This window comes from Zonotrichia leucophrys, chromosome 5, assembly GCF_028769735.1.
Source record: "Zonotrichia leucophrys gambelii isolate GWCS_2022_RI chromosome 5, RI_Zleu_2.0, whole genome shotgun sequence".
NCBI classification, from domain to species: Eukaryota; Metazoa; Chordata; class Aves; order Passeriformes; family Passerellidae; genus Zonotrichia; species Zonotrichia leucophrys.
The window spans coordinates 33,658,092-33,668,912 of record NC_088175.1 but is presented as its reverse complement, the minus strand read 5'-3'; the positions used below and the strand labels follow the sequence as shown (position 1 = coordinate 33,668,912).

At 43.2% G+C, this 10,821-nt stretch overlaps 1 protein-coding gene across 2 annotated transcripts in view; it reads left to right on the top strand.

The window, feature by feature from the left end:
* The first annotated feature begins 2,641 nt into the window (after positions 1–2,641).
* AMBRA1 (autophagy and beclin 1 regulator 1) overlaps positions 2,642–10,821 on the top strand; it is a 125,984-nt gene continuing 117,804 nt past the window's right edge. Inside the window, exon 1 of one of the 2 annotated variants that reach the window (XM_064714473.1) lies at positions 2,642–2,795. The gene's annotated coding sequence lies outside the window, so the exon portion shown is untranslated. The remainder of the gene's footprint in view (positions 2,796–10,821) is intronic. The other variant, XM_064714474.1, reaches the window with a different exon arrangement.

Here is a 10,821-nt window from a genome sequence, read left to right as displayed (position 1 = left end):
TGTGAATTCATGAGCAGCAAAGCAAACATTTGTATTTTTGTTTGCAGGTGTAAATTCTTGCTCAACACCATTTTGCCATTTTGCACATCTCACATACTCCAGTAATTTCTCTGAAAGCTGGCAGCTGTGTTCTGGGAGGGGTCTGGCATTTTTCTGGGCACACACTAGTGCTTGTACATATGTAGAGGGATTGAACATTCTTTCTTTCCCAAACAGGCTGGAGAAGATGTTAAGCTGTGGTGACTCTTTGGGTACTTGACAGACATCAGGAAATGGTATAGTGGAGGTGAGGCTGGTTTGCTCCTGCAGCAGGAAACTGGTTGTCTTGGTGGCTGCTGTAAAAGAAACACCAAGGACTGACTGGGTCACAGAGATTGAACTGCTTGCAAAAGTTCTCCTCTTAGATCAAAGCAGAAGTGTGGAAAGGCTGCTCTAGCACTGCTGGCAATCTACTTCTTCAGGGGAACAAGATGACCGATGCACACAGTTGTTGCTGGCACGAGGCTGGGCAGTTTCCTGGAAATGTTCTCTTTCTAAAAGGCACACGTGTTTCCAAGGATCTCATGACAGCAGTCTAAGAAAATTTTGTTTCTTAGATTTTATTGTTTACTGGGCAGTAAATGTAACAAAAGTGGTAGGGAATGCAGAAAACTACAAAACTGTAATTATTTAAAGTAGCAGTGATACTGCCTGGCATTGTGGATGTGTCCTTTTAGAGGAAGCGAGTCTGGATCATGCCCCACATTTGATGAATACAAGAGTACGGGACAGGTTCGCAGTGCAGGGTGGAGATGCAGGGCTAGATACACTGCCAGGTTTGCAGTGGCAGTAAGCACTTAGTGTCTCACAGAAAACCAGGCATGCTTGATGTGTAAACAAGATGTTTTCAGAAGCCTCAGTGAGGGCTGTAAAATGTTATGTACAAGGATCTCAGATGTAATTCAGTTTTCTTTATGCAAGGTGTTATACGAGAGCTACTGTTGCTCACTGCAGCAAAACTCCTGCTCCTTTTACCTAGGGAAAAGCAGACAAGCATTGTTTTCTAAAAAAAGCATTTTTAAGGTGAGAGTTGCTGCCATATATGGTGCCTGATGGCTCATAACTGCATCTGACAGTCTGTGCTAAAAATACTGTTCACTAGACCAAAACATCAGCAGACACTGAATGAGCTGTGTGGGTGGTGGTGAGGTCAAGTGAGACTTGGACATGTGTAGGTCCAAACATTGTCACTCAATGACAAGCTGGAGTTTCTCAATTTACGCTATGAATAGCTCTTCCCAGTGTGTGCTGAGGCCAGAGCAGACTCAGAGTGCAGGCACTTCCTGGAACACATTTGCTGCTCAGTTTTGTCTTCTTTCAGCCACTGTCATGTGTGGTAGAGTTTAATCTCAAAACTGATCTCGCTGCTTGTCAGTTTGGGCAAAAACTGCATCAGACCACACTAGACAAAGCCAATCCACTGAGCACTACTCTTACCTGAGTCAGATGTCAGTACCCTTCTCTTAACTCAGGAAATGTAGGGAGCAGTTTCCACCACATACTCCTAAGCAGCTTCCTTCAAAACCATTCACCTAGACTTTTTCTTTTCCCTCAGAAAAGACTATTTTATTTTCCCTCATGAGGCCAAGTTGCTCAGAGCTCCCTCCATCCAACCTGTCCTTGAACACTTCAGGAATGGAGGATTCATAGCTTCTCTGGACAACCTGACAAGTATTCCTGTGCCTCACCACCCTCACAGTAAAGAATTTTCTCTACTATCTAATCTAAACCTACTTTCTGTCAATTTAAAGCCCTTCCCCTTTGTCCTGTCACTACACACTCTTGTAAATCTGGTCTTCCCCATCTTTCCTCTAAGTTCCCTTCAAGTACCGGAAGGCAGCAGTTAGGTCATCCAGAAGCCTTCTCTTCTCCAGGCTGAAAAAAATGTGAAAAAAATTATTTTCTGCAAACTGCTTTGAGATTTGCGATTTGGTTTATACAGAAAATCACGCTGTGAAAAGCCAGTTTCCACAAAGGCGATGGAGGAGTCCTGCAACTTTATTTCTTTTATTTGAATAAAAGGAGAGAGCTGACTGGGCCACGCCCCCGCGGGGTCTCTCAGGGTGTTGGAGGACGCAGCCTCCTTTTATCCTAAACTGCCGACTGCACGTTGCCCTCTTCCTTTCCCCATTGCCTGAGGTATTGGGAAGGTACAGCCTTCCCATCCGCCTGCTACATCCTCCCCTGAAGTTCAGGAGCTCGAACTGTTTGGGTTCTGCGACACCCTGGAGACCTCCAGGGCCACTGCTCCGGCACCGGGCCGGTTCTTGCAGTCCCGGGCGTTTGTGAAGACATTAACACCCATTTCTCCTCTTAAGTTTGGACCACCCTTATCTTGGAAATCTAGAATAGTAACTTCCAATCTGTTTTATAGAGTCTGACTGTTGTACGTGTTAGTTTACATTCGTCTGTTGAGAGCATTTTTCCAGTATCCCACACCTCTCTAAGCTAAATTATGCAGATTTTAATTCTGGGCTGGGGCGCTGCCCCGCAGTTCTCGGGGCTCGACTGCTCTCGCCTGCCCTCCGTCGCCCCCGGGCGGCGGTGGAAGACCTCGTCGCTCGGCTGGCGCTGCCTGGCGGCGTTCTAGCCTCGGCTGCTCGGGCCTTGCTCCCGCGCTCGGCGCCGCCGCCGTTGGGCCCCGCTCGGCGCTCGGCTGGCCCGCCTGGCCGGAGCTCGGCGCGGCGGCGGCGACGACCGACCGTGGGGCCGCTCCGCCCGCCCGGCCCGGCCCCGCTCCGGCCCCGCCGCTGCAGGTACGCTCTGGGCCTACGCGCGCCGCCGGCCCCGCGCCGAGGCCGCGCTGCCGCTCCCGGGCGGGCGCGGCCGGCCCGCGGCGGCGCCCCGGAAGGCGGCGGTACCGATCCGTGTGAGGCCGCGGCCGGTGGAACGCGGTCGGGAGGGAGGCGGGAGTCGCTGCCGGGGTCTCTGTACGGGAGTTCCGGGCTCGCGGCCTTACGCTGGGGGGAGCGGGGAGGCCGGCGCGCTGCCCCGGGCCGGGCGCCGCGGCGGGAGGGCGAAACCCGCGGCGCTGCCTCCCGCCGGCCGGCGGGGACGGGAACCCCGGGAGAGCGTCCCGGTCCCGGCGAGCGGCCCGTGCCCCGCTGCCGCCCTCCTGAGCGCGCCTCAGCCGGGTTTTCTGTCCCAGCTCGGGTGCCTGGTGCTTCGCCGGCCATGGCCCCTCTCCCTGTCCCCGCAGCACCGGCCGGGCCCGTGGTCGGGCTCGGTCCAGTTGCGTTCTGGGGTTGTTGCTTGGAGATGTTTTTTATCGTTGTTGGTGTTTTCCAGACTTACCCAAATAAAATGTGCGGCAAGCGTTGTCTGCTCTATCTCTCCTGTTTTTCATGGTGTGTTGCAGAACACTTGCTTGTGAAAGTAGTGTTTGGCATAAAATGCATTCAGGTGTGCCTCTGGTTACGTCTTGTCTTGTGAGGAAAGGAACTCAGCTAATTCACCGGCTATGGGAACGTTTTTGTTGTCATCTCCCATATTTTTCCTGACAACACATAAATTTCTGTAGCGTTCTTGTAGTGTTTTTTTTTTGATTACTTGTGGTCCTCTCAATACCATGCGTTCAGCTGCCTTTGGAAAGCAATTTTTCCTGTACTAAATAGGGTTTCATCTTCAAGAGATCCTGTAGGTGGTTATGAGTAGCTTTTCTCACTACATACTTTTGAGTATTGTTCTGCGGTGGTAGACAGGTTCAAGAATTGTTATCTAGATGCAAGCCTGACTTCATGAAGATAGGTTGTATGAATATGAAGTCTGTAAATATGGTCAGTGCTCAGTGCTGCTCTGTTTTCTCCTCTGTATGAAGTGCTCTTTGGTCTTTATTTAAAAACCCAGTATGTTTTTCTATATTTGTCCTTGTTTACTGCTCCACCCAGCTTGGTGTCCTCTGCAAATGTCATCTGGCTTCTTTTGCCTTTGCCACTCCCATCCTCTTTCAAATTGCTGATGGGAATGTTAAAAAGGGACCTAAGAATGACCCGCTGGTAATGTGCACTTATTGCCAGTCCATTACTGGTCCCTTAAGTTTGTTGTTGGGTCGGTTTTCAGAATGTAGTATGAGGTTAAATCCATGCAGATTTGAATGCTTTATGGGTGTTGCAGGCAACAGGACCTGAAATTCTCTGCTAAATTAATAACCCTTTCTTGTGTTCTGAAGAACTGTTGTAATGCCTTTCCTAACATTCATAAATCTTCAGTGTAGCTTATGTGCTGGTTCTGGAGTCCACAACTGGTGCTTCTCTGGGTAATTTTGTTTTAAAAAATCGGTCCATCTCTATTTTGATGGTCACAAATAAGTATGGGTTTTTTGTGGCAGTGTGGCTCTTAATGAGTAGGGCTGTCCGCTAGCATTTATATTTTTCCTGATGCTTGGGATGAAGAATGTATTTGGATCCAAATGTCTGGACATGCCTTTTCTGATTGAGTTGCTGGGAGTTTCTGATGAATGTTTACTTTGCTGACAGATTCTTCTCAGTTTTCTTTCTTTTGCCCTTTTCTGAGTCATAACTGACCCTCTGGATTCTTGTTTGGTTGTTTCCTACTTTCCCATTTTCCGAGCAGCACTTCTAACTTGTATGCAGCTGTAACAACCAGTTCTAAAGAAGGCACACAGTGATCCAGTCTGCTGCTATCCCTCTGCCAGAAGTTTGGCATTTGAATAATGATTTTTTAAAGAAACTTCTGGAAATAAACTCTAGTACTAATCTTTTATACCGTGATTAGCAAACTGACAGAACTCATGGATCTTGCAGAGTTGTTGCTGGTGTGAATATTTACTACTAATGCAAACAGCACTAAGGTACTTTTTTTCCCCTCTTGGGTTTCTGGGAGCCTGATACAGGGCATAGTGCATGATAATGGCTACCTTGTGTGTTTGGTGTGAGGAGCCCTGTGCTATCCTAGCAAGGAGGGTAATAGAAACAAAATAGTAGTAAGGTAAGGACAGAAGAATTTTGTTTTGCAAAAGTGAATGACGATGTGATATGCAGTGGAAGAGGATTAATATCAGAAATATCTTACTGGAAAGTTATTGCAGGATATAGGAGTTGCCTAATGAAAGACCCATTGATTGGGTTGCTTGAAACAAGAGGAGGTCTGCTTTCCTGTCCCAGAGGAAGCAGTACTTGTCTGCATCTCAGGACTTAGTTGTTAAAATTCTGACTGGGGTTGTTGTCTGGTAGCTGTTTGTTGTCTCCAGTTTTTGTGAACTGTTTGTTGAATGGGATGATGGGGTGTCAGGCTGGAGTGTGGAGAGCATCATCTTGATCCGTGTGCTCGCCCAGTTCCACTCCCTGTGCTCTCAGTGAGGGGTTTTGGGTTGTCCTTGCAAAGTGATTCCTGCTTCCTTCTTCCTGGTATCTGGTACTAATTCTTCACCTTGGGCAGTGCAGGATTGCTGAGAGGAGTCTCTGACTCATATTTTGGACAATTTTCCCCCTCCCTTTATATTTCTCCCACAGACCCAGTCTGAGGCCAAGAAGGGCAAGAGTGCGAAGAATTGGCTGTGTTTCTTTGTTCAGAGTCTAAAGCTTCATTGTCTCCCACCTCTTCTATAATTCTGATACATCTTTGTGTGAAGACTTCAGCTTCTGTGTGGATAATTTTTGCTTTTTGTCTTGTTACTGTATCTCCATGTGAGCAAAAAATTATATTACCTGTATTTTCTAAAACATGTTTTTGCTTCTGGTTGCTCTTTCTTTATTACTTGGATGAGGTGCATGTGCCTTAAGTGCAGCGTTGAATGCATAAAACACTTTGTCTTCACCTTGGGGGTATGTGATGCTGCTTCTGCTGCTCTGTAGTGTTGGCAATCCAATCCCACATGACTGTGGAATGTGTGATGTCACTTGGGGGCACCTGGCTGTGGCCCTTGAGCGTGAAGAACCTTGATGTGACTATTAATGTAAATCATGGGATTTTGAATTGAGAATTCCTTTGCCTTCCTATCTAAATGAGAATAGGTTTTTAGGGGGTTAATCTGAATTCTGCATTGCTCTGTCTCTCTAGTGCTCTGACTTTTTCTTCTCTCTGTCCCTCATTTCCTGCTGTGTATAGTACTTAACAAAAGATGCTATGGTTTGAGTATGGAATTGTGGAAACTAACTCTTAATCTTCCAGATCTCAGTTCTGCTGCTTGACTTACCTTACAGCTTTGTGAAATCATATTTATTCTCTTCATATCTTCTGGATTGAAACTAATATCTCTCTTCTCAAGAATTCATTAAGTTTATATGGAAGTTGCAATAATAGTTATGAAAGTGCTCCATATTCTCTTTGGTAAATGAAACTGTCAGACTCCAGACATGGATGATCACTTACATTTTTTGTTATTATTACTTCTCTTTTTATATTTACTATTCATTTTCTGACCTTTAGGAGTTGAGATCTGCAAGTTTCTCTTCCATGTCTTCATCATTTTGCTGTAAATAGCCAGAATTTTAATGTGCTTCTTTCATCTGAAAAGTTCTTTCATGTGTATTTAGCTCGTTTAATCCAGACTGGAAAGACAAATTAAGATTCTAATGGCAATTAGTTACTTGTTGCAGTCATACAGGATCTTGAAATGACAAAGTACTGTTGACATCTTTGTAATGTAATTGAATTTCCTGAGCTGTTTGCAGTTGCAGTTTAAAGCACAGCATTGAATTTTTCAATCATGAAGCACTAAGACAAGTTATTTTTCTTTAGGAATCCTGTTTTATGTGTCAACACTTATTGCAGTGAGTGCAATTTAGAGCAGTGTGTCTGCTGCATCTACAGAAAATGTGCTTTTGAATTACTTTCCGTCTCTCTCTGGCTTTAATCAAGGCAGAACTTCAGCTTACACTATAATACTTTGGGGAGTATTTAAAAGCTTGGAAGAGTAAAACTGGGACCATATAATGGAAGTGCCTTCATGGTGTTAGTTTTGGGAAAGTTTCTCTTGGATAGTTGCATCACTTCTTTCACTTCTCCTAACTGTATTTTATTCTCCATGTTTAGGGGCACTTAGTTGAAGACTGACTCTTGTTCTAATTAAATTCTTAAATTCAGCAGCTTTTTTTGTTTTTTGAAGCATAATCAAGCACACAAGTAGAAACAGAACAAAATAATGGGTTAGAGTTTAGGGTCTTTTTTGTTTTGATTAATCATGCTTAAGACAGTTGTTGTTACTCATCCATAGACTGTTTTTGTTTGTGGGTTAATCTTGTTTAAAGATTCTAGTCCAATGTAACTTTATTTTAAATATTTGTTCATTTAGATATTACTACAAGGTATCTTGAAGTTTGCTGTATGCAAAATGTTTTCTGGTGTTTGGGGTTGGGTTTTCTGTTTGGTTTGGTTTTGTTTCTTTTGGTTTTGTTTGTTTGTTTTTTTTTGAGTGACTACATCTCTAAACAGTCTCAAGGTTCATCTGGAACTACCACAAATGGACTTAAGGGAAGACAAATCAAATGTTGTTTGAAGTAAATTTAGACATTTATAGCTAATTAGATATATTGCCAGAAATTCATATGGCCCTGTCTTTTAAGAATGAACATAGTCCTGTTTTTCCAATACTTATGTTTTGACCCATGCTACTGTTTGGGATATGAGTCATGTCACCTATTTTTTACTGATTTTGTTGTTGTTACAGCATTGTTCACATGCCGTTGCCCCTGGCAAATTGGGATTTACCAAACTAGGATCCTTGAGTTGTCTTGTTTGTTAAGCTGAGTTGATGCAATGCAAAGAGGGCAAATCAGCTTTTTAGTTTCGCTTTTACATAAACATTTTTTAAAGTTTTGCTCAGTTTTTCAGGCGGAGACACAGAAAGGGTTAGTGGGGATGGCATGACATTTGATATGGATTGAATCAGTATTTTTAATAACACTGCAGGTATAAATCAGGTCTTCTATCTGGTGTAGTGTCTGTTGCAGGGCTTCTTACATGATACAGTTTAGAAAAGCGATGGCCTCAAAATCTCCATATTGCAGAAGGGAGGGAAACACAGATTACAAACAAGGAAGGGAACTAGAAAGTCCCTGGAGCTGTGTGATTGCTTCTTTATATTCCAAATTATGTTCTAGGCATCTGGTTTGTTCTTGGAGATCTCCTGTCTGGGTGTCAGAAGCAGATTTTGTTGTTTTATCAATGAAGTGCCTGCAAAAGGAGGGGCTGTGTAGTTCATAGTCTTTGGCAAGATGAGATTTGGCTGTTTTCAGTGGGCACTTTTTGCTCTTTTGAACTTCTGAAGAGCACATGGGGTCTTGGTAAGACAGTTTGCTTCAAAATTAAGCTGTGTAAAATACAAGGGGAACTGACTTGTAGAAAATCCTCAGAGGAAATAGCCTGTCTTGTGACTGCAGCCTTCATTAGGATCCCTGTCAGCAAAGATAAAGCATTTGGGCTGTAGTGCTGCATTCACTCTTTTCATGCCTGGCTGATGATCTGATTGCTCTTGGAGAACCCACCCACATATGCAATAGTGGGAATGCTAAAGTATTGCTAATATTTATTAAATGAAACTTAAAATACTAACATTTATTAAATGCAATAAACAGTTCTCTTGACATTTTTGGTATGTTGCTGGTGTTAAAGCCTGAGATACTGCACTCAATTTGGAATAACTGCAGTGGCATTGTTAGGGCTGGACACGCTTCTTCAGAACAGACATTTTGAAACCAGAGGTAACTCTGCCTTACAAGATAGGTAGGCACCTGGCCAGAACTGGGGGAGTTGAGTGTAATAATCTGTTTCCTCTTCTTTTCTAGAGACAGGCTGGCTTGTGGTTTTGCAGGACAGTGATATGCCTCATTGTTCACCACAGTTTTGCTTTTGTTGTGTTTTGAGTCCTTTTTTTTCCCATGCATGTCGTTTTAATAAAAAGTATACAGCCCTGGCCCATCAGCTGTGTGTGCATCATGGCTCTTTTACAGTCAATATGTTATGGAAGTCTTAAAACTGACAAAGGGACTTTTTTTTCCCCTGGTCTCTTACAGGGAGTCTTATAAATGCATTCTCTCTCTGGAACCCAGATTACAAAGTCAGTGACAGCTTTAATATTTCATTTCATATTGCCTCTTTCTTCATTAATCACATGAGATCTCTTTGGGCAGCAAAATTGTCTGAAATTATTTGGACATTTGTTTCTTTTGGGTAGATCTCCCATTGTAAATATCATTTACTGATTGCAGCTTTATTTTTTTACCCTTTTTAAACACTGATGTAGCTGTTTACACTGACTCTGTGCACATGCATTAGGAAAGGCTTTAAGTGTTGGGCTCAGCACACAACCACAAAGTTCTTTGCAGTGGTAATAGATTAGTCTGACAGCTGAAGGCTACACCAACTAACATTTTTCCCCCATGAAGAGTGGAATAACTTGAAGGTAGTATTGCAATATTCATCTTTGTATCAAAGCCAGCTGTGCTCCCAGCATGGTGGTACCAGAATCTCCACAAAATATAGCAACAAAGATGGGGAAGGGGCACATTAGGAAATGGAACAATCATCTCTTTAAAGTGCTGAAGTTTTGAACTGGGATGGTGAGCAATTGCATAATGCATAAAATATCTTATGACATCCTTTTTATATGGTAAATTGAATGTGCTTCTTTTTATTCCTCTTCTCTTCCTACCTTTCTGTCAGTGTTTTCAGGGGGTCATGTACCACTTCAAAGTATTACCAATTTGCAGCTTCACTTTGGTTTTTTAGAGCTTTAACATCTGTAAAAGTGACAATTTCAAGTAAACCTGCATTACTCAATATTGGGAATTCTTTAGGCTTCTTCAGGGATGGCTGGCACAGAGCAAGTAAAAGGCTTGGGTTTGGGCTATGTAATGCTCTTTCCAGTACTGTAAACAGCCCAGCATGTTGTCCTGAAATGCCCTGAAGGGAGAAAACTCTTAAGGAAAGAAAGTTGCTGATCATAGAAAAATTTCTTGATTCTCCATTTTGAGAATTTTTTTGTGGTCATCTGCATCACATTCAGGGCATCAGCTAATCTTGCAGTTATTGGACACTTTCAATCATCCTGATTAAACCAACCATCCAAATCTCCCTCCCTCCCCCCAAAAACAAGTAAACAAAACGAAACAAACTCAACAACAAGAAGAGAACACAACAATCCCAGTCCCTCTTTAGGTGGTCAGCTGTTGATCAGTTATGATAATTGTGGGTATTTGTAATAGATGCTGCTGCTGAATCAGTCCACCACTCGCCTGAACAGGTTTGATCCAGTGAGCTGCAAGTTTTATTTATGCTGAGTCCCAAGAAGTATTTTCAAACTCTCTGCATTTAATTTTGACTTTGTTAGTCAGATGGCTAATGAGTGGCTGTAAATACAGTTGGTACTTCAATGGTTTATCTGCTAATGGTATTTAATAGCATGCTGTCATTATTCAGCTTATATTTGAGCAAAATGTTCAGAGCTGGTGTCTGTCTTTACTATGTTAGAGAAAAAAACTGGCTCCTTTAACGCCCTCACAAAAAACCCCTACACAACCAAAAAAGTAAAGGAAAAACAAAAAACAAAAACCCCACACCAAAACAAACTGAAGCTGAACACATTATCCAATAGAAAGGTTAAAGTCTTTCTTCTAAAATGAGCAAAGATAATAGCAGTGTTCACTGCATTGCCAATGCTACACTGCATCTGTTTCTGCATTTGAAGGCTCTGAGTTTCTTTGCCTTCTGAAATGTTACTGAATGTGTCACCCGGTAGAGGAGCAGTTCCTGTGTTCAGGCTAACTCAGAAAAAGGATTCAGTTTGGCCCCTGAAGGGATCCGAGGTAACACTGGAATCTGAGC